This window comes from Mirounga leonina, unplaced genomic scaffold (assembly GCF_011800145.1).
Source record: "Mirounga leonina isolate KUSES-001 unplaced genomic scaffold, KU_Mleo_1.0 Mir_150, whole genome shotgun sequence".
Taxonomy (NCBI): domain Eukaryota; kingdom Metazoa; phylum Chordata; class Mammalia; order Carnivora; family Phocidae; genus Mirounga; species Mirounga leonina.
Window position 1 is genome coordinate 7,343,968 of NW_023270374.1, and position 19,408 is coordinate 7,363,375.

Here is a 19,408-nt window from a genome sequence, read left to right on the forward strand (position 1 = left end):
TTGGCCCTGATTTTAGACCCTATGTCACAGGCCCGAGGGTTTCCTCTCTGTGCTTCCCCATTGCCCTGCTCCCATTTCCTCACTAGGCTAACTCCTGCTTACTCCTTATCTGTCAGCTCAGGCACCCTCTCCAGCAGGACACTCTCCCTGACCTCTCTTCTCCAGCGGGCTCACTTCCCTATCCTAAGTAACCCGCCTTGCGTCCTCTTGCCCAGAAGATAAAAAATTCCAGTTAATTTTCTGTCTTTCCTCTAGAATATAAACTCCTTGGAGGCAGGGGCCCTGCACAACTTACTTGTTTTTGAACCCTCAGTGCCTGTCCAAAAGAAAAAAAGGATGGTACATTTTAAAACTATAACTCAAAAATTTACTTTTACAAAAGAACAAATTCACTTTTACTAAATTTTATAGTGCCGGAAAAAGCAAGTCAGTTGGAGTCCCTCAGGGGAAACAGGCAACAATGAAAATGCTAAATGCTACAAGAAAACTGTGAGAGGAGATTGTTTAAGAACTGTTTTGCGAATACATCCTCTCCCTCTTCCTCTTCTTCCCAACGTTTAGTTTGACCCTCCCGGAACACCTGCCCTCCGGCTAGCTGGCCTTGCTGATTTTGCTGCCTTTCTTTTAAAGGCCGGGGGTAAGCCTGAGTCAGAGAGAATTTGTCATTCTAAAGCACCGTTCCCAAATCAGCACGCTGGTAACCAGTTCACACGGCCAGGAGTTGAGCTCATTGTCGGTATCATACAGGGTGTATTGGAATCAGCCGTGAATGTTAGCCCTGGGCTGAGCCATTTGGAGTTGGTCCCTCAGAGACTTTCAAGGGGGAAACAAACACAGGGAAAAGGCTGTCTGTAGAAGTATCCAACATCTCGTGACTAGTCAGGGGCAGAGCCAGGATTAAAACCTAAGTGTGCGGGCGCCTGGGTGACTCAGTTGGTTAAGCAACTGCCTTCAGCTCAGATCATGATCCCGGAGTCCTTGGATTGAGTCCCACATCGGGCTCCCTGCTCAGCGGGGTATCTGCTTCTCCCTCTGACCCTACCCCCTCTTGTGCTCTTTCTCTCTCACTCTCTCTCTCAAATGAATAAAATTTTTAGAAAACTAAAAAAAAAAACAAAAAACCCTAAGTGTGCCCAGCTCTTGAGGCTGGCTTCCAGATCTGGGCTGTGCAGGAAAGTGGACAGAGTGAACAGGCTGATGTGGAGGGTCACAGAGAGCAGAGGGTACAAGTTAGCAGCCTCAGGCCCCACCAGGACAAGAAACAAGTTTTGTTTGGCCTGCACTGTACTTTAACCACTTTTTCCCCAGTGTTTTTAATTGTGGTAAAATACACATAACGTAGAACTTACCATCTTAACCATTTTTCTTTAAAGATTTTATTTATTTGTCAGAGAGAGAGAGAGAGCACAAGCAGGGGGAGCAGCAGGCTCCCCACTGAGCAGGGAGCCCAATGTAGGACTCGATCCCAGCACCCTGGGATCATGACTTGAGCCGAAGGCAGATGCTTAACCGACTGAGACACCCAGGCGCCCCAACTTAACCATTTTTAAGTGTACGGTTCAACGGCATTAAGCACATTCACACTGTTGTGCAACCATCCCCACCATCCGTCTTGTAAAACTGAAACTCTGTCCCCATTCAACAATTAACTCCCCACTCTTCCCTCCCCAGCCCCTGGGAAGCCTCCTATGCTCTAGAGAATTTCTATGAATTTGACGATGCTAAGTACCTCATTGAGTGGAATCATACCGTGTTTGTCTTTCTGGGATTGGCTTATTTTGCTTCGCAAGGAGTCCTCAAGGTTGTCCGTGTTTAGCATGTGCCAGAACATCCTTCTTTTTTAAGACTGAATAATATTCCATTACGCTTGTATCACATTTTGCATGCCCGTTTATCTGTCAGTGGACACTCGGAGTGTTGCTCTGTTTTTGCTAATGTGGAAAATTCTGCCATGAACATGGCTGTACAAAGATCTCTTTAAGACTCTGCTTCCAATTCTTCTGAGTCTAAACCCAGAAGTGGAATTGCTGGATCATATGGTTGTTCTATTTTTAATTTTTGGGTGAATAGCTTCCCACATCGGCTGTGATATGGTCTTCCCAACAACACTGCACAGGAGTTCCAATGTGTCTACATTTTTGCCAACACTTGTCATTTTCTGTTTTTCTCCTCTTTTTAATAATAGCCATCCTACTGGGTGTGAAGTGGTGTCTCAGTGTAGCTTGAGTTGCATTTCCCTAATGATTAGTCGAGTGGAGCACCTTTTCACGTGCTTATATAATGCTTTTTTTGATAGCTGCCAACAAGAAAATTTTGGAAATTTCACAGCTTCACTGACTGAGCCACCCAGGCACCCTTGGAAATTTCACAACTTCAGATTCCCGGCCTCTTTGGACAAATCAAAAGATCTGGCAAAGCTGCGCACTCATTCCCACGAGGCAACCGTCGGCTACAGGGGCAGGGCTGCTTTCTGGAAGGGGTAAGCATTCTCCCATTCACCAAATTTCTGCTGCTCCCTGTGGCCTCAGCTCAGGGACATGGGAGTTCGCGGGGATCCCTGTGCGAGTGTTCAGCATCGCCCTCAACTTGGCGATGTGTCCAGATCTTTAGGTGAATGACTCACCCCAAACCAGCCCCACGTGCCCCCTGCCAGGCCCCTCTGAAAAACTACTGGGGCAGCTTTGGGGAGCACATGTGACTTGGGCCTTCACTTCTTCTCCATAGGCTTCTTGTAATCATCTCCAAACTGGAGCCAAACAGTTATTTGCCAAGCAAATAATACAGAGGAAACTTTCCCCATAAAAGTTAAATCAGTCAAGAATCTAGGTGTGACCAGCGAGTGACGTCCTAAGCCCGAATGATTTGGGGAGAAACTGCCAGAGGGCTTTTTAAAATAAAGAACAGTCTGAGTGCGGCGGAGCCAAGCATGCAGCCCACGTTCCTGGCATTATGCTTTTATGGGCCCCGTACTTTTGAGTAAATGGCAATGGCTTGATGAGGCTTTCTTGAGCTGACAGAGCCTGGAATACCAAAGAAGTTGCCGGCGTGGAACCTGTCTGTTGCTACATCCACTAAACCAATGTGTGAGAGCTTTGCTAGGTGACTAATGCCCTGACTATGCCCCCTGGGAAGGAGCCCCTGGGTCCTCTACTCTCCCACAGCTGGCAGCCAGTACTCAGAACCCAGCTGAGGACACCAAGTTGCAGAGCAAGAAGTCAGGGATCCTTGCGTGGCTGGGAAGACGGGCAGGACCCTCAGCGCCGGCTCCCAGACTGAACCGGTGAATCACCCAGCATCTCACGGTAAGGAAGGCAGAAGTGTCTCAGGCAAACCCAGCAAGGAGAGGAATTACCTGGGACCCCCTCTCTGGGACTTCCCAGTCTCACCATTATGCAAAGGCTTTTCCACCTTAATAAGAATGGCTTCTCCTTCCTGCCACCCTGAGGAGGTGTGCCCATTTCACAGGGGAGGAAAATGGAGGTTTGTGTCACAGTGGCATGTGACCCTGGACACGAACTATAAACACACTATTAAAGGTCTATCCGGCCATTTTGAAATTCCGAGTTCCTAGCTAAGTTAATTAGGTGCAGCCTGTATCAATTATCGTTTAAGCAAAAAAAATTGCTCAAGCTACTTACGGCAGAAATCTCACCATTTTGCAAATGTAGGCTGGCCCCAGACATACTTAAGGGGCAGGGGTATCAGAATAAACCTCAAGCTGCATTATTATTGTAGTAACAATAAGTACGTTTGCTGAGTACCTACACGAAGCACCTCATACAGGCCAAGTGCTCGCCCATACAGCATTAACTCCTGGCAGGCCCTTGCGGTCATACTGAATTCAGACTGTGCTTCTCTGAAAGAATTGCCATTTGCTCACCCAGAAGCAAATCCGTCCCCCACGCCTGCACTGTGTTCCACGACACTGTGCAGGGAGTGCCGCTCTAGGACCTGGCGCGGGGTCGACAGTGGCCACAGGGGTGTGGCAGGGCCAGGGCGCGCAGGGGGCCGTCCCTGGGGCCCGGGGCCCGACTGTCTACCCACAGTGGGTCGTCAGCAAATTTCAGATGGATGAATAAGCCCGTTCAGGAGCTCTTCTACGTAGCCAACTTTAGATCACTCACGACTTTCCCTCTACTGCTCCACACAGCACGCAGCCTTCATATTTTGGATTAACATCTTTGTAAAATACATTACTGTTTTCCTGCCCCCCCTTTTTTTTGCTTCTTCAAGTGCCAATTTTTATTTTAGCAGTTTTGATGGAAATTTTTCTTTTTTTTTTTTTTAAAGATTTTATTTATTTATTCATGAGAGACAGAGACAGAGAGAGAGAGGCAGAGGGAGAAGCAGGCTCCCAAGGAGCAGGAAGCCCGATGCGGGACTCGATCCCAGGACCCTGAGATCATGACCTGAGCCGAAGGCAGGCGCTTAACCATCTGAGCCACCCAGGCGCCCGGAAATTTTTCTAAAATATACATTTCCTTATGTTTCACCCCCCGCCCCCGCAGAGCAGCTTAGAAAAACTTTTATTATGAGTTTTGAAGGCACACAGACAGTTCAGAGGTGAACAGGATCCATCAACCTCGCTTCAACCTCTATCAGTGGTGCTGTCTGCCTGTACAGCCTGTCACCCTACCCAGTGACCCTCGGCCCGCACCAACTCTGAAGCAAATCCCAGACATGATATCACTTCACTTCTAGATATTTCTGCATCAGTCTCTAAAAGAGAAAGTTCTTTTTATTTTTTTATTTTATTTATTTATTTTTTTTTTTAAAAGATTTTATTTATTTATTTGAGACAGAGAGAATGAGAGAGAGAGAGAGCACATGAGAGGGGGAGGGTCAGAGGGAGAAGCATACTCCCTGCCGAGCAGGGAGCCCGATGCGGGACTCGATCCCGGGACTCCAGGATCATGACCTGAGCCGAAGGCAGTCGCTTAACCGACTGAGCCACCCAGGCGCCCGAGAAAGTTCTTTTTAAACATAATTGCCCGACTGTTATTACATGTAATAATTAATCATAATTTCTCAATATCATCATATATCCGGTTGTGTTTACATTTTCAGTTGCATAACACATTCAGACTTTAAGCAGAATTTTTTTTTTTTTTTGAGGTGGGGGCAAGTTTATTTAGTAAACTCAGGACTGCTGATTTTTTTTAATTTTTTTAATTTATTTTTTATTTTTGTAAAGATTTTATTTATTTTTTAGAGAGCAAGCGAGAGAGAAACAGCATGAGAGGGGAGAGGGTCAGAGGGAGAAAGCCTCCGCTGAGCCGGGAGCCCGATGCGGGACTCGATTCCAGGACCCTGGGATCATGACCTGAGCCGAAGGCAGACGCTTAACCATCTGAGCCACCCAGGCGCCCTGCTGATTTTTTTTTTAAATCAAGATTCAAATAAGGAGCTCACAATACAATTGTGATATGATTTTTCGTGTCCCAATCTAAAGATTTGCCCTCCATCTCTTTTTTCCTTGCAATTGATGGGATGAAGAACCCTACATTCTCTTTATCAGAAAAAAAAATTTTTTTAAAAGATTTTATTTATTTATTTGACAGAGAGAGACACAGCGAGAGAGGGAACACAAGCAGGGGGAGTGGGAGAGGGAGAAGCAGGCCTCCCGCGGAGCAGGGAGCCCGATGTGGGGCTCGATCCCAGGACCCTGGGATCATGACCTGAGCCGAAGGCAGACGCTTAACGACTGAGCCACCCAGGCGCCCCCAGAAAAAAAAATTTTTTTTTTTTTATTGCTCACTTTATAGACAGAGAGCAGAGAGAGTTGTTTGTCTTTTTCTTGATGCCTTGAGATTATCACGTAAAAGATCAGTTACTGTTTGTTTTCTGCTGTGACGGGAGCCCTTTCAGGGCTCAAGTGCATGGGAGTGCCTGAGGGCTTGTCCATCTTTTTCCGTCCTACCTCTGCTGTTAAGGCCACCAGTCACTCCACATGCCGGTGGCTGGGGCCTGCAACAGCCACCCTCCTTCTGCCTCCCCAACCAGCAGCAGGCTGCACGCAAGGCTCACCAGACTTGGGGCCCGCCCTACTCTGCCAGGGAGAACGAGCGAGTGTGCTACTGGTCTTGAACTTGAGCCTTGGTGCGAGACTCTGAAACAACCTTGGCTTCTTACCACCTGCTGTGTTTACTCTCTTGGGTGGTATTTCTGACTAACCCGGCTCTGGCTGGGAGAGGTCTGTGTGGTAATAAGGAAAAGCAGCTAACGGCATTGTTTGTCTTAATACGTTTTGTCCAGAATCCTATTTTCAACGATTGCTACTCTTTTGAGGCTATCAAAACAATAGCTCGTGTTTAATTGAGCATGTATGATACGCCATGCCCTGTTTTGAGCATTCCACGTAGATCTCATTCAATCCCACAACCACCCTATGACGCAGGTACTTCTGGACTCCCATCTTACAAATGAGGACACAGAGGCCAGGGGTCCACTCCCTTGTCCTGGGATGCCCAGCTAGCTGATGGGGCCGCCAGCACCTGCACTCGGGAGGCTGGCCTGAGAGCGCAAGATTCCGACTAGCACTCTGTTCATTAATTAACAGTCTAATACAGTGGGGAGAGATTCAAGAATGCTTGTTTCCCCCTTCCATCTCCCTAAAACAGAACGGGCTGCTCGCGTTCTGTTTCTTGGTCTGGTGCTATCCACACGGTGTGTCGTTGTGCTTATTTCCATCATTCTCTGGGCCTTTAGATGAATAAATTACCTTCTCTCTTTTACTATCAGTAAATGGGAAGCAAATTATATTCCCTGAGCAGCATTTTACAATCTGTTGAAAATGAAGACAATTGGGATCACTTACAAGCCCTACCAGGCCTCATTCGAATTATTCAAATATAGGAATTATTTCATCATTTTAAAAAAAGCTTTCAGCTCTTCAAGTTCACTAACTCTGGGCAGGAGTGAGTTGGTGTAACCACCCGGGAGAGCTGCTTGACACAGTTTCCTAAGCTGATCACAGCCATAGCCCCTGAGCCAGCAAGTCCACCTGTATGTCCGTACACTCCAGACAGATGAGTGCCCAGAGCCACCCAAAGTCACGGGCAGGAATGTTCTCGGTAGTTCTGCTTGTACCATCCTCCACCTGGAAACAGCTCCAATGTCCACCAACAGGAGGATGGACAAATTGTGGTTTATGGACACAACAGAACCTTTTAAAGCAATCAAGATACTTGAAAGAAACATGCATACAACGAGAAGGAACACACTCCTGCTACACCCCGCGACGTGAGTGGGTCTCACACACGTCACGGGGAGCGTAAAAGGCTGAAGCTGGCAGAGGGCATGCGGTGGGATTCCGCTCACGGGAAGTGTGACGACACAACTGTGGGGTCGGCATCCACTCACATGGCGGTTACCTTGCAGCTGGGGAGTGACCAGGGGGAGTGACCAGGGGGGCTGCTCGCGTTCTGTTTCTTGGTCTGGTGCTATCCACACGGTGTGTCGTTGTATATTGTATGCTCGCATTGCTATGTGTTTATGTCATAAAAAGGGTTTTGTCACTGCTAAACATATATAACATTAAAAACAGAATGACTGGGGCGCCTGGGTGGCTTAGTCGTTAAGCGTCTGCCTTCAGCTCACGTCATGATCCCAGGGTCCTGGGATCGAGTCCCACGTCGGGCTCCCTGCTCGGCGGGAAGCCTGCTTCTCCCTCTCCCACTCCCCTGCTTGTGTTCCCTCTCTCGCTGTGTCTCTCTCTCTGTCAAGTAAATAAATAAAATATTAAAAAATAATAATAAAAATAAAAACAGAATGACTGCCAAAGACCTGATGGCTGTTAGTGGGAGAAGAAGCTGACAAAATGAGAATCATCACATGGCCTGCTTCCCCACAGGACAGAGACTGTCAAGGAGGGGTGAACTCTGGGTCTAACTGGTGCACAACGAGCAGGTGAGGACATGGGAGCACCCCAAGAATCATCTGGTTTTTGACCCAATCTCATCCTCAAATAAAACTACCTTCTTCCTTAAAACTCAGAATATGTCCCATACAAAATTCTCTCCTCATGGTAATTTACTTAAACACTTAAATAGCACTTACTCATATGTTAATGTTACTTCATTTAATCCTCATAACAACCCTTTGAGGGAGGCAGTTAGCATACCCATTTGACAGATGAGGTGACTGAGGCCCAGAGAGGTTTTAAATAACTTGACCAAGGTGTCCCAGCTGGTGGGTAGCAGAGTGGTCGGGCGGGGGCAGGGAGGAAGGTCAGTGTGGTGGAGGGACTGGCGCCCAGGGCATGTCGCAGGGGAAATGGCTGGTAGCGGAGAAGCGGGGCTCATACCAGCTGGAGGAATGATGACATGGGATCCTTAGGTTAGCCTTCCTCAGGGCTCCAGGAAGGATATCTCAGGACCCAGCAGAGACCCCACTGCTGCGTGACGGTTGTGAGGCAGGACTTAAGTCTCAATGTGTCTGGGAAATAGGACTCTTCCAAATCCCTGGCCTGGACCTGAGGAGTCATCTGACTGTTGGACTTCCACTGGGCCTGCCCAGAGTGGAAATGTTCCTCCCCGGCTCCAGATCTCCTCCCCAGCTTCCGCTGGCTCTCTGGCCAAGTGGCAGCCTCCCAAAGCCTCAGCTCTCCAGGACTCCTTCTTGGGCCCTCCAGCACTCCACAGGGATTCAGCAGCCATATCCCAGCATCAGCACTGCCACCACCTGCCTGGGAGACTGGGGCACCTTACTCTTTCATCTGTGAATGCTGAGCAAAGATGCTAGGACAACTGGGCTTCAAGTGCCCATATTGGGCATCTAGTAAATGCTCATTAAGTGTTGCCAACTTTCCCTCCCGAATCACACCCGGGGTGGGCTGCTGGGTGGTAGCTGGTTGCTCTTACCACAAGGGCTGGACTGGTCAGCTAACCCATCTCCTTCCCTTAGACGGGTTGTTACTCTACGATCTGGCAGAGTGCATCCACGATCTTAACTCCAGATACAATCCTCTCTTTCCTTTGCTTAAAATAATTTTCTGTTAAGTTTTATGCTGGTGGGAAATCAGCCGCTGGGACCCAGAATAGAGAGCAGAGCCCGTTGGAGCTGTAGACACAGACTTCCGGGAGAGAACCAGGCGCTCCTTGCATGGATCTGCAATGGATCCTGGAGGAAAAGTAAACGTGATTCACTTACACGAGAAAGTAGAATTATCAATACTTGCAGGCGATGTGACTGCATATCTGGGAACCCAGGAGAATCAACTGAAAAATAAATAATAAGAAAGTTCAGTAATGTGGCCACTTACACACTTAATATACAAAAAGCAATTGCTTTTTGATGTGCAAAAGACCTGATTAAAAAATACAATAGAAGAAAAATTCCACTTACAATACCCACTGAAGTCAGAATACCTGGGAAATAAAGTCAATTAAAATGAATCTAAATAAACCTAAACTTTAAAACTTTAGCAAAGAATCTTTTTTTAATTGGACAACTGGTGAGACACACCCTGTTTTCAGATAGGAAAAAATCGTATTGTAATTTTTCTCTCTGAATTTATCTAAAAACTTAATGCAATCTCGATGGAAATATCTACCTTTAAATTAGATGAGCTGATTCTAAAGTTCATAAGAAAAGTAAAATATGCAAGCATAGCCAAGAAAATTCTACAAAAGAAGGCTACCAGGGGAAACTATCCCTTCCAAATAATAAAAGGCATTATAAACCTATACTTAGGGGCACCTGGGTGGCTCAGTCAGTTAAGCGTCTGCCTTCGGCTCAGGTCATGATTCCAGTGTCCTGGGATGGAGCCCCACATCAGGCTCCCTGCTAAGCAGGGAGCCTGCTTCTCCCTCCCTCTGCCTGCCTGTCTGCCTACTTGTGATCTCTCTCTCTCTCTGTGTTATAAATAAATAAAATCCTAAAATAAATAAAACTATACTTAATAAAGAAGCTTGAGGGGCGCCTGGGTGGCTCAGTCGGTTAGGCATCTGCCTTAGGCACAGGTCATGATCCCGGAGTCCTGGGATGGAGCCCCTCATTGGGCTCTCTGCTCAGAGGGGAGTCTGCTTCTCCCTTTCCCTCTGCCCCCACTCCCCACTTGTGCTCTCTCTCTCAAGTAAATAAATAAAATCTAAAAAAAAAGAAGCTTGAAAGAGCGTATGAATGTACAGATAGATCAATGGAACAAATTAGAGAACTCCAAAATAGACCCAAATATGTATGGAAAGATGGCATTTCAAAGCAGTGGGAAAAAGATGGATTATTCAATAAGTGGCTTCAGGACAGCTGAGTGCCAGCTGGAGCCATACCTTACTCCTTACACCAAAGTCAATTCCAGATGGATTGAAGTACTTTTAAAAACATAAAAGCACCAGAAGAAAAGTCGAGGGTTGTTTTTGATCATCTCTAAATATGGAAGATCTTCCTAAGTAAGACATAAAATACAGAAGCCATAAAGGAAAAGACTGCTACACTTATGTACATATAAAGTCTATTTAAGGAAAAATACTTACTTAAAAAGTTTTTGAAAATGAAAAATTTGGAAAAAATTTTGCTTCTCATACAACAAAAACCCAGTTGCCTTAATATATAAAGAACTGTTATTTAAAAACAAGAAGAGCTGGTAAATATCAATAATCCAACCACCTGAAAAAAAATGAGCAAAAGACAAGAACATGCAGTTTATAAATGAAAAGGTGCTCAGCCGGTTAAGCATCTGGTTTCAACTCAGGTCATGATGCCAGGGTCCTGGGATCGAGCCCCTTGTTGGGCTTCCTGCTCAGCAGGGAGTCTGCTTCTCCCTCTCCCTCTTCCTCTGACCCTCCCCACCAGCTTGTGCTCAGTCTCTTGCTTTCTCTCTCTCTCAAATAAATAAAATCTTAAAAAAAAAAGAAAGAGAAAAGAAAATGTACTCAACCTAACTTCCAATGAAAGGAATGGAAATTCCAACAATGGGACAGCAAAATTTAGAAAGATCAGTAGTTCACACTGGAGGCAGGTAGGGAAGAGGCACAGCTGATGAGAAGTCAATGGCTGTGATTTCTTTCCAAGGCCATTTTGCATTATTTGTCAAAAATAAAAATGCATCAACCCCTTGATCCAGGAGTTCTTTCTTGACTAGTGGTTTACCCTACAGATATACCTGAGGGCAAAACCCGCTAAATGAAAATGTTACAGAAACATTGTTTATAATAGCATTGGATTGGAAACAGTTCAAATGGCCTTTCAGTAGGCTGCTGGCCAACCTTAGAATTTTAGAATGAGGATTGACACGCTTTTCTTAAAGGGCCAGATGGTATTTTAGGCTTTATGCACCAAAAGGCAGAATAGAGGTTATTATGCAGGTACTACTTTAAAACTATTCTCAGCTCAGGTATGAAAACAGGCAGGGTTTGGGCTCTGGCCTAGAATATCCACACAATGAAAAGCTATCCAAGGTAAGATGAGATATGTCTAAATATTGATTGTGTGGAAAAGTCCCAATGCATACATTTTAAAAAGCAAGGGATGGGGGCAGTGACTGGCTGTTTCTGTTGTTGGCTTCTCCCTGCAGGAGCTGTATTTTGAAGACAATGTTTGGAGGCTTCTACCTTGTAATTGTTGGCCACCATTTTTGAAATGGAATTTTCGCCAGCTGGAAAAGCAGACTCCAAAGATGATCATCGTCATCTGAACTAGTTCATAGCTCATGCTGCTCTCGACCTCGTAGATGAGAATATGTGACTGTCCAGCAGCATGGACTTGAAACCTGTGGACAAGTTCAATGAGTGGTCTCTTTCAGCATTTTGCTGCAGGTCATATGAGATTTATTATGCTTCATGACATAAGGCAAGAAGATGGAATAAAAAACTTCTATACTGATGTCTATGATTTATACATAAAGTTTGCAATGAATCCATTTTATGAACCCAATTCTCCTACTCGATCAAGCGCATTTGACAGAAAAGTTCAGTTTCTTGGGAAGAAACACCTTTTAAGTTGAAATTTGGAAATAAACAATGTCACTATAATCAGGTCTTCTCAGGAATGTGTACATTGTGAGTAACTTGATTAAATAGCCTGGAAAAGTGTTACTTGTAGTCTGAATTTATCTAAACCTAATGAAATTCCTTAAATATTTCAAAACAGTACATTCAGTTTCTTACGATTGTCAACAGATCAATATTTGCTTGTGAAAAGTTATTTATAAACTCTTTACAACCTTGAAAATACCTTTATTCTAAAAATTAAGAATGAGCTTTTGACTTTACTCATTCAGATAGCTTGATCTTAATGTCCCAATCTAGAACCAAATGTCATTGTCAAGATTTGGGTAGACAGATTTAAAACTTTAGAACAAACTATTGTATGAGCTACATTACCCCATGCAAGGAATTGCAATCATTTGTAATATGAGCTAGGGGTTCATTTGTACAAACCTGGAAAACCAAAACAACCTGTTAATACTAAGTCAGCAAGGAGCAAAGCAAGAAGGAAAGTCTCAGTTACCTTAACAGTTGGTTTTTGGTTCTTTCTCCATAGACCACAAGTCTGCTTCTCTCTATATACCGTAAGTCCATAGGTGCCTTATGAAACCAGACCATTCTGAACCTTAAAGGTAAACTTTTTCTATGGAACCCAAAAGAGACCTGTTTTCAAATGTATTTTGTCTTTTTATAGAAGATTTTTTAAAAAGATTTATTTACTTATTTTAGGGAGAGAGTGTGCGCTCATGAGAGTGGGGGAAGAGACAGAGGGAGAGGGAGAGAGAATCTCAAGCAGACTTCCTGATGAGTGTGGAGCCAGGATGGGGGCTTGATCTCACAAACCTGAGATCACGACCTGAGCCGACACCAAGAGTTGGACACTCAACCAACTGAGACACCCAGGTGACCCTTATTCTTTCCTTTTATAAAAAATTTTTAGATTTAGAGAAAAGTTGCAAAAATAACAGAGTTCCCATTTACATTCTCCAGCTTCCCCTAATATTAACACCGTGCATAACTCTATCAAATTTAAGAAATTGATATTGGTACAATACTATTAGCCAATCTGCAGACTTTATTTGAACTTGAGCCGTTTCCCCCACCTTTGCATTTACATGTCCCATATCCTCAACTCCTCCAATCTGAGAGAGTTCTTCAATTTCTCCTTGTCTTCCATGACTCTGACATTACTGAGAAGTACTGATCAGTTATTTAGTAACATATTCCTCAGTTTGGGTTTGTCTCAGGATCAGATGTAGGTGATGCATTTTTGGCAGGCACACCCTGGTGATATCGTGCCCGGCCTGGTGCTTTCCCTTGGGGGTCATCATGCTGACATATCCTCTTACTGCTAAGGAACTTACTGTTCCTTTTGATCTCTTGGATAAGGGCATCTGCTGGATTTGTCCACTATAAAATTACCTTTTTTCTCTTTGCAATTAATGAACATCTTCGCAGAGATACTCAAGACTGCAAATACCCTGTTTCTCCTCAGAGTTTGCTGACTGCTTTTAGCATTCCCTGATCCATCAGACAGTTGTCAGGATGGTGACTTCAAGGTGGTTTTCTGTTTTCTTTGTGACTTCTACATTTATTAATTAGAATTCTTCTGTAAGAAAGGGCTGTTCTTTCTCCCTTATTTACTTATTTACTGATATTTTTAAAAGATTTTATTTATTTATTTGTCAGAGAGAGAGAGAGCACAAGCAGTGGGAGTGGGAGGCAGAGGGAGAGGGAGAAGCAGGCTCCCCATTGAGCAGGGAGCCTGATGTGGGCCTCAATCCCAGGACCCTGAGATCATGATCTGAGCCAAAGGCAGATGCTTAACCGACTGAGCCACCCAGGTGTCCCAATTATTTACTGATTTTTAAAACTCAGTTACTTATATCAATATGTACCCATGGATGTTTACTGTTATTTATTTTGTTCTTACTGACCATTAGGAGCTCTTTCAGGTTGGTTCCTGTGCCTTTTGACATGTCCCCATCCTCTCCAAATTTTTCCTTATCTAATGTCCCCCATGATGCTTCAGGCTCATCTTGGTTTTCCCTGCCCCAGTCCTGGGATAGAAACACAAATAGTACTGCAGTCTAATTAATCATGAATAAAACAAAACATAATTATATCTGCATGAGAGAACTAGAATAATATCCTAGACCTCAATATCACCACCATTTAGAAACTCTGTAATTAGTTTAGATATTGTGGTTTTATTTTATTGTTTGGCCATTTAAGGAACATCTAGATCAGTGCGTGACACACCATGGGTCATAGTGTAACAGCTCTGAGAATGCATAGTCCACACCAGCATTTTTCTTTCTTTGCCTCAGAATAATTATCCATGAGTCCGAATTTATGTTTCTCTTTCTTTAGGATATGGAGAAAACAGTTGAATTACATTTCTGCTCATTTCAGTTCTTAAGCTCAGAACAGCCCTCAATTCTGGGCCTTCATTGTGGAAACCAGGCTGGGAAAGGTAAGGAAAAAGAAGGCAGGACTCAGGAAGGATGCACACAAGAATCAGAAAGTCACCACCTCTGGAGGGCCTCCCAGCCTGCAGGCCCAGCCAATGGGCCTCACCAACTCATTTTCCTGGTTGTTATTGCTGTTGGATTTGCTAATCTCAACCCTGACACTGTTCAAATCTTGTCTAGAAAGAACAAGAAAGCAAAGCAAGCAAACATAGGGATTTTTCTCTGCAAGTGTTTCTTGGGTATTTTAGCTCTGGCATTCAGCCAAGAAAAACATATGATCCAAGAAGCATCACCCTCAGCCAGGACCTGCCACCTGTCAGTGCAGAGGTTTTCTTATTTTGCAGGCAGGGGTGAAGAAAATAGAGATTGGTTTAGTCTCAGTCCTTAGGCTCCTCAGCCTGCAGTTCTGCGTCCATGCATGGTAAACTTGTCAGAAGCTTAAGACAGGGCACTGCCAGGACACCTCCTATGGGAGCCAGCAGAAAAGCCAGAGAGTGTTCAACAAAAAGCAAAGAAATGAAAAACTTGAAGACTGAGGTTTGAGGACCCTCCCCCAGGTGATGCAAAGATACTACTCACTTTCTGGGTCCTTGAAACTAGTTTTTTTTTTTTTTTTTTTTTGGTTCTGTTAGCTGATAGGAAGCTGCATAGCAAGAATAGGATCTAGGAAAATGCCAAGCTTACTATGGACTTGAACCTGGAGCTTTGGATAGATCTTATTTTCCCAGTCAATGAGAGAGCTTGCTACAAAGGAAGTATTGTTTCATTTTTTTTTTTTTAAAGAGTATAAAAGGAGTGTAAGAGAACTCTTGTATTTCTTTACATCTCTATAATTTTTTATGTCTTCATTTCTGGGAAACTGGAAGCTAGATGAGAAAAATGTACTGAAACCAGGGCACCTGTGTGGCTCAGTTGGTTAAGCGTCTAACTCTTGATTTTGGCTCAGGACATGATCTCAGGGTCATAGGATGGAGCCCTGCATTGGGCTCTTCACTCAGCATGGAGCCTGCTTGAAATTCTCTCTCTCCTTCTCTCTCTGTCCCTCCCCGTGTGCATGCTCTCCCTCTCTCTAAATAAATAAATAAAATCTTAATTTAAAAATGTACTGAAAGCATTGGAAGTGTAAACAGCTGTTATGAATTGTATTGTATCCCTACTGTAAAAGTGGTGTGTTACAGTCCTAACTTCCAGTACCTCAGTGACCTTGTTTGGAAATACAGTCTTTACAGATTTAATTAAGTTAAGATAAGGTCACTGATGTTCTTATTAAACGGGGAAATTTGAACACAGACACACACAGACAGGATATAGCTGGGTCTTGCTTTTATATTTAGTTTGATAATCTCTGCCTTTTGATTGAAGTATTTTGTTCATTTATATTTAATGGAATTATTAATATAGGTGGATTTTAGTCTACCATTTTGCTACTTGTTCTTTATTTGTCTTGTCTGGTTTTTGCTCCTTGGTTTCTCTTTTCTTACACTCTTTTGTTTTAATAATATATTTTATTCAAATTGCCATTTAGAATCTCAGATTTTCTAGGCAATTGCTCAAGCCAGTGAGCCTCAAACTTAGGGTTGTGAACTTTGATTTTTGAAATAGCATGTTTTCTTTATTATCCATGACAATGTTTAGGAAGTCAGCATCAGGCTGGATTATATTCAAGTCTCAAACTGGGGAAGTGAAGTCTTCAGAAGTTATTCATTTGGGAGTTGACTGAAACAGTAATTTGTGAGTTGTTACTGTATAGAATACTTCCATATGATCCATATAAAGGAGAAGTTACATAGCTTAAGATAAAAAATTGAGTTTAGAGAACCTGCTTAGAGAAGCCAGCTTGTAGGCAAGAAAAATTCAGCAAGAACAGCAATTATCATCGAGCTTATTGGCACTATATTTTGGGGGGTTTATTAGTGCTTTCCAAAATCAGATGGCACGTCTGTGATATATCTGGTTTTGGAAATGACTAGCAAAAATGTTTGCTTATATAAAATAAATCAAACTTTGTGGCTATGTCTCCCTCGATTTGCCCTCTTCTATGGTAGCTGAGGCATTGGCAGAAAGTCCATAAGTGTCTAACAAACATTAATTGATTGATATTTGCAGCTTTAGTTTCATTGAACAAAAAGTCAGAATATGCAAAGATTAGTTAATGCAACTTGGTGATTGGGTAAGCATGGGAAAGAAGACCCCCCCTCCCAAAAAAGGAGGGCAATTAACATTTACTGAATCCTGACTATGCCCCTATCAAGGTACTGTGAGTGTTTAAGATCAGGATAGATCAATGGACCCTCACAGGAAGGTTGGGCATATCAGATGGAGAAATGCACATGAAACTCCCTGAAAACTATCAATGGGGTAAATGCTGTTTTCTGTTGGGTTGCTTAGAGCAGAGCCTGAGCCAGGGAATCAGGTGCACAGTATAGACTGAGGAGGTGGGCTTAGGAGAGGGAGAGAGAGGAAGATAAGTTCTGTGTCTTCATTTCCTCATTTGCATGTTGGGGATAAGTATTGGAAATTATTCACTGATTCAACAATTGTTTTTGAGCACACTATACATGAGGTACAGTTCTAGGTAGGGTGGATAATACAAACCAAAGAAACCAAGTGCCTCTCATGGGTGACATTCCTGTAGATTCCATTACTTCCCGGTTCCCTTTCACCCCCCCGGGAGTATACTGATTAAAATGCCTTGTTCCAAGGCATTTGCCCTGGAGTGAGGGGGACACAGAGCCTTGACTGGCATCTTCTGAGCAACCCCGAGTCCTTGCTTGATCCATGTCATCCTCATGTCTTCCCAGGGAGCAAGGAATAGGGTAAGTATTATTTCCACTTTGCAAGGAGGGGAATGGTGGTCCCATGACCACCCCACCATCACCCCTGAGACCCAGTGGCAGAAACATACTACAAGTTATATCTTTTGTGTTCTAGACTGCTTCCTTTAGTCTTCCAGCAACCAACATTTGAAGTGAAGATGTATTAGATTTAATATGAAGATGAGCTAATCAAAATCCTTCTGTGACACCTCTGATTCCTGAGGACACTGCCTCCATCCTGCCTCATCACTGCCCGTGGGGCCAGTCCAGGGCTAACTTATTACCTTGGGCATAGGATAAAACCTCTGATCCTTCACAGTTCTTGACACGCATGTACAAGAAAACTGTTTATCACTGTAAATCACTGAGTTTGGGAGTGGTTTGTTACACAGCAGAATTGTGGTGGTAGCTGACTAATAGAGGGGTCTGTTCATTAGTATAATTGGGCAGACCTGGTCAAAGGCCACAGCTATTTCAAAGTTCCTGATGCATTTTGCCAATTTGCTTTCCAGAAAGATTGTTGTGATAGATGCTCCTGCCCTCACAGTGATATTTGACTGGATTTTTCCTACAGAAACACTAAGGTCTTCTATCCTTTTCCCCCTGCGTGCTCCCGTCAAGTAAGTTTTGGCTTCTTGCCATTTTGTTTTGTTTTTTCAGCTGGCAATAGGACCCAGGAAACAGGGCAAATTCATGAGTGAGTGTGTGAAGGCAGCAGTCTGTTAAGTGATCTTATGAACCACATGTGGGTGGATGGTTGCCAGGAATAACATCACAGCGACTCTCTGAAAGGCCCTGGGTGATGCCCTGGTAAACCCTGCCGGCCTGCTAACACCAGCCCCAGATTTATATAATAAATTGCATCTCATTATCTCCTCTCTGGTGCCTTCCTGAGTAATCACCAATGCACGCTTGGTGGAAAGCGCTAGAAGAAATGGCAAGCTTGCCAGAGCTCAGCCCTGAGGCCAACACTTAATAACCTACTTCAAACAGGACTGTTTTGTGACTGTGCCCCTTGTGGTGGGGAGGGAGCCGGCTGTCTCTCTGTGTGGGCCTTTCATTCCCAGAGGATGTGTCTGCTCTCTCCACCCCTGTTCCCACTCTGAGAGATTACAAGTTCAAACCCACCCCACCTCCCCAAACGAAAGGCCCCCAGAGGCTCAGCTCTTGAAGACCAGGATGAAGGCCAAGGAAAACCTTGGAAGTCAAGGGGCTTTCACACAGAGAGAATATTGAGGGCATTTAAACATGCCACCACCACATCCACAGAAACCATTTCACCCCCCACGTCAAAGCAGTTTGTTTGCATTAAAGCTACAGCATGGCCTTGTTGGTGGAGCATTTAGAAAACCCAGACCAAGGATCGGTAAACTTCTTCTGGAAAAGGCGAGATAGTAAATGTTTTAGGCTTTGTGGGCCATATTGTCTCTGCTGCAACCCCTTGACTCTGTCATTGTAGGTGTGAAAGGAGCCATAAACAATATGCAAACCAATGGGTGTGGCTGTATGCCAATAAAACTTTATTTACAAAATCTTGTGGTGCAAAGGCGTAGTTTGGTGACTTGTGACTCAGGCGACAGTGGTGAAAAAAGAGGCAGAGCCCTGCCTTTAGACATATTTTCATGTTTTCATTTAACAAACACTGAAATAGCCTCATTATGTTCCAGACATTTGGAAGAGCTTTATAAATACTGATGCACTTAATTATCACCATAACCCTATAAGGCAAATGCTATTGGTCTCCCTGGTTGGATACAGAGAGGCTAGGTAACTGTCCAAGGTCACACAGTGGTAAGTGAATGTCAGGATTTGAATGCAGGCAGCCTGTGTTCTTACCCTTCACCATGTGCTGTGGAGAGGCAGGTTGGCCTTCATGGAAGGAACATCCACTGTGCACCTTGCTCAGCATTAGCCTAGGGGGAAGGGAATGGGCCAGTGGTGAGTAAGACCTAGTCTACCCTCAGGGAGCTCCAGCCCTGCAAATTAACAAGTACGAACATAGGAAAGCATGGGATTCAGGATGATTCCATTTCTATGACAGCCAGGAACCAGCCAAACTCACCTATGGGACAAAGGTGAGAAAAGAGGTGACCTTGGACCATGCCAAGAAGGAGAGGCACGAGTGTAACTTTCCACAGTGTTCTTCATCTAGGTGCCTGGTATACCTAGGTTAAAAAAAAAATCATCAGTCTGA

General features: G+C 44.2%; 1 pseudogene; it reads left to right on the plus strand.

Moving 5' to 3' along the window:
• Nucleotides 1-11,531: 11,531 nt before the first annotated feature.
• Nucleotides 11,532-12,020, plus strand: LOC118011086 (annotated as a pseudogene).
• The last annotated feature ends 7,388 nt before the right edge of the window (nucleotides 12,021-19,408 follow it).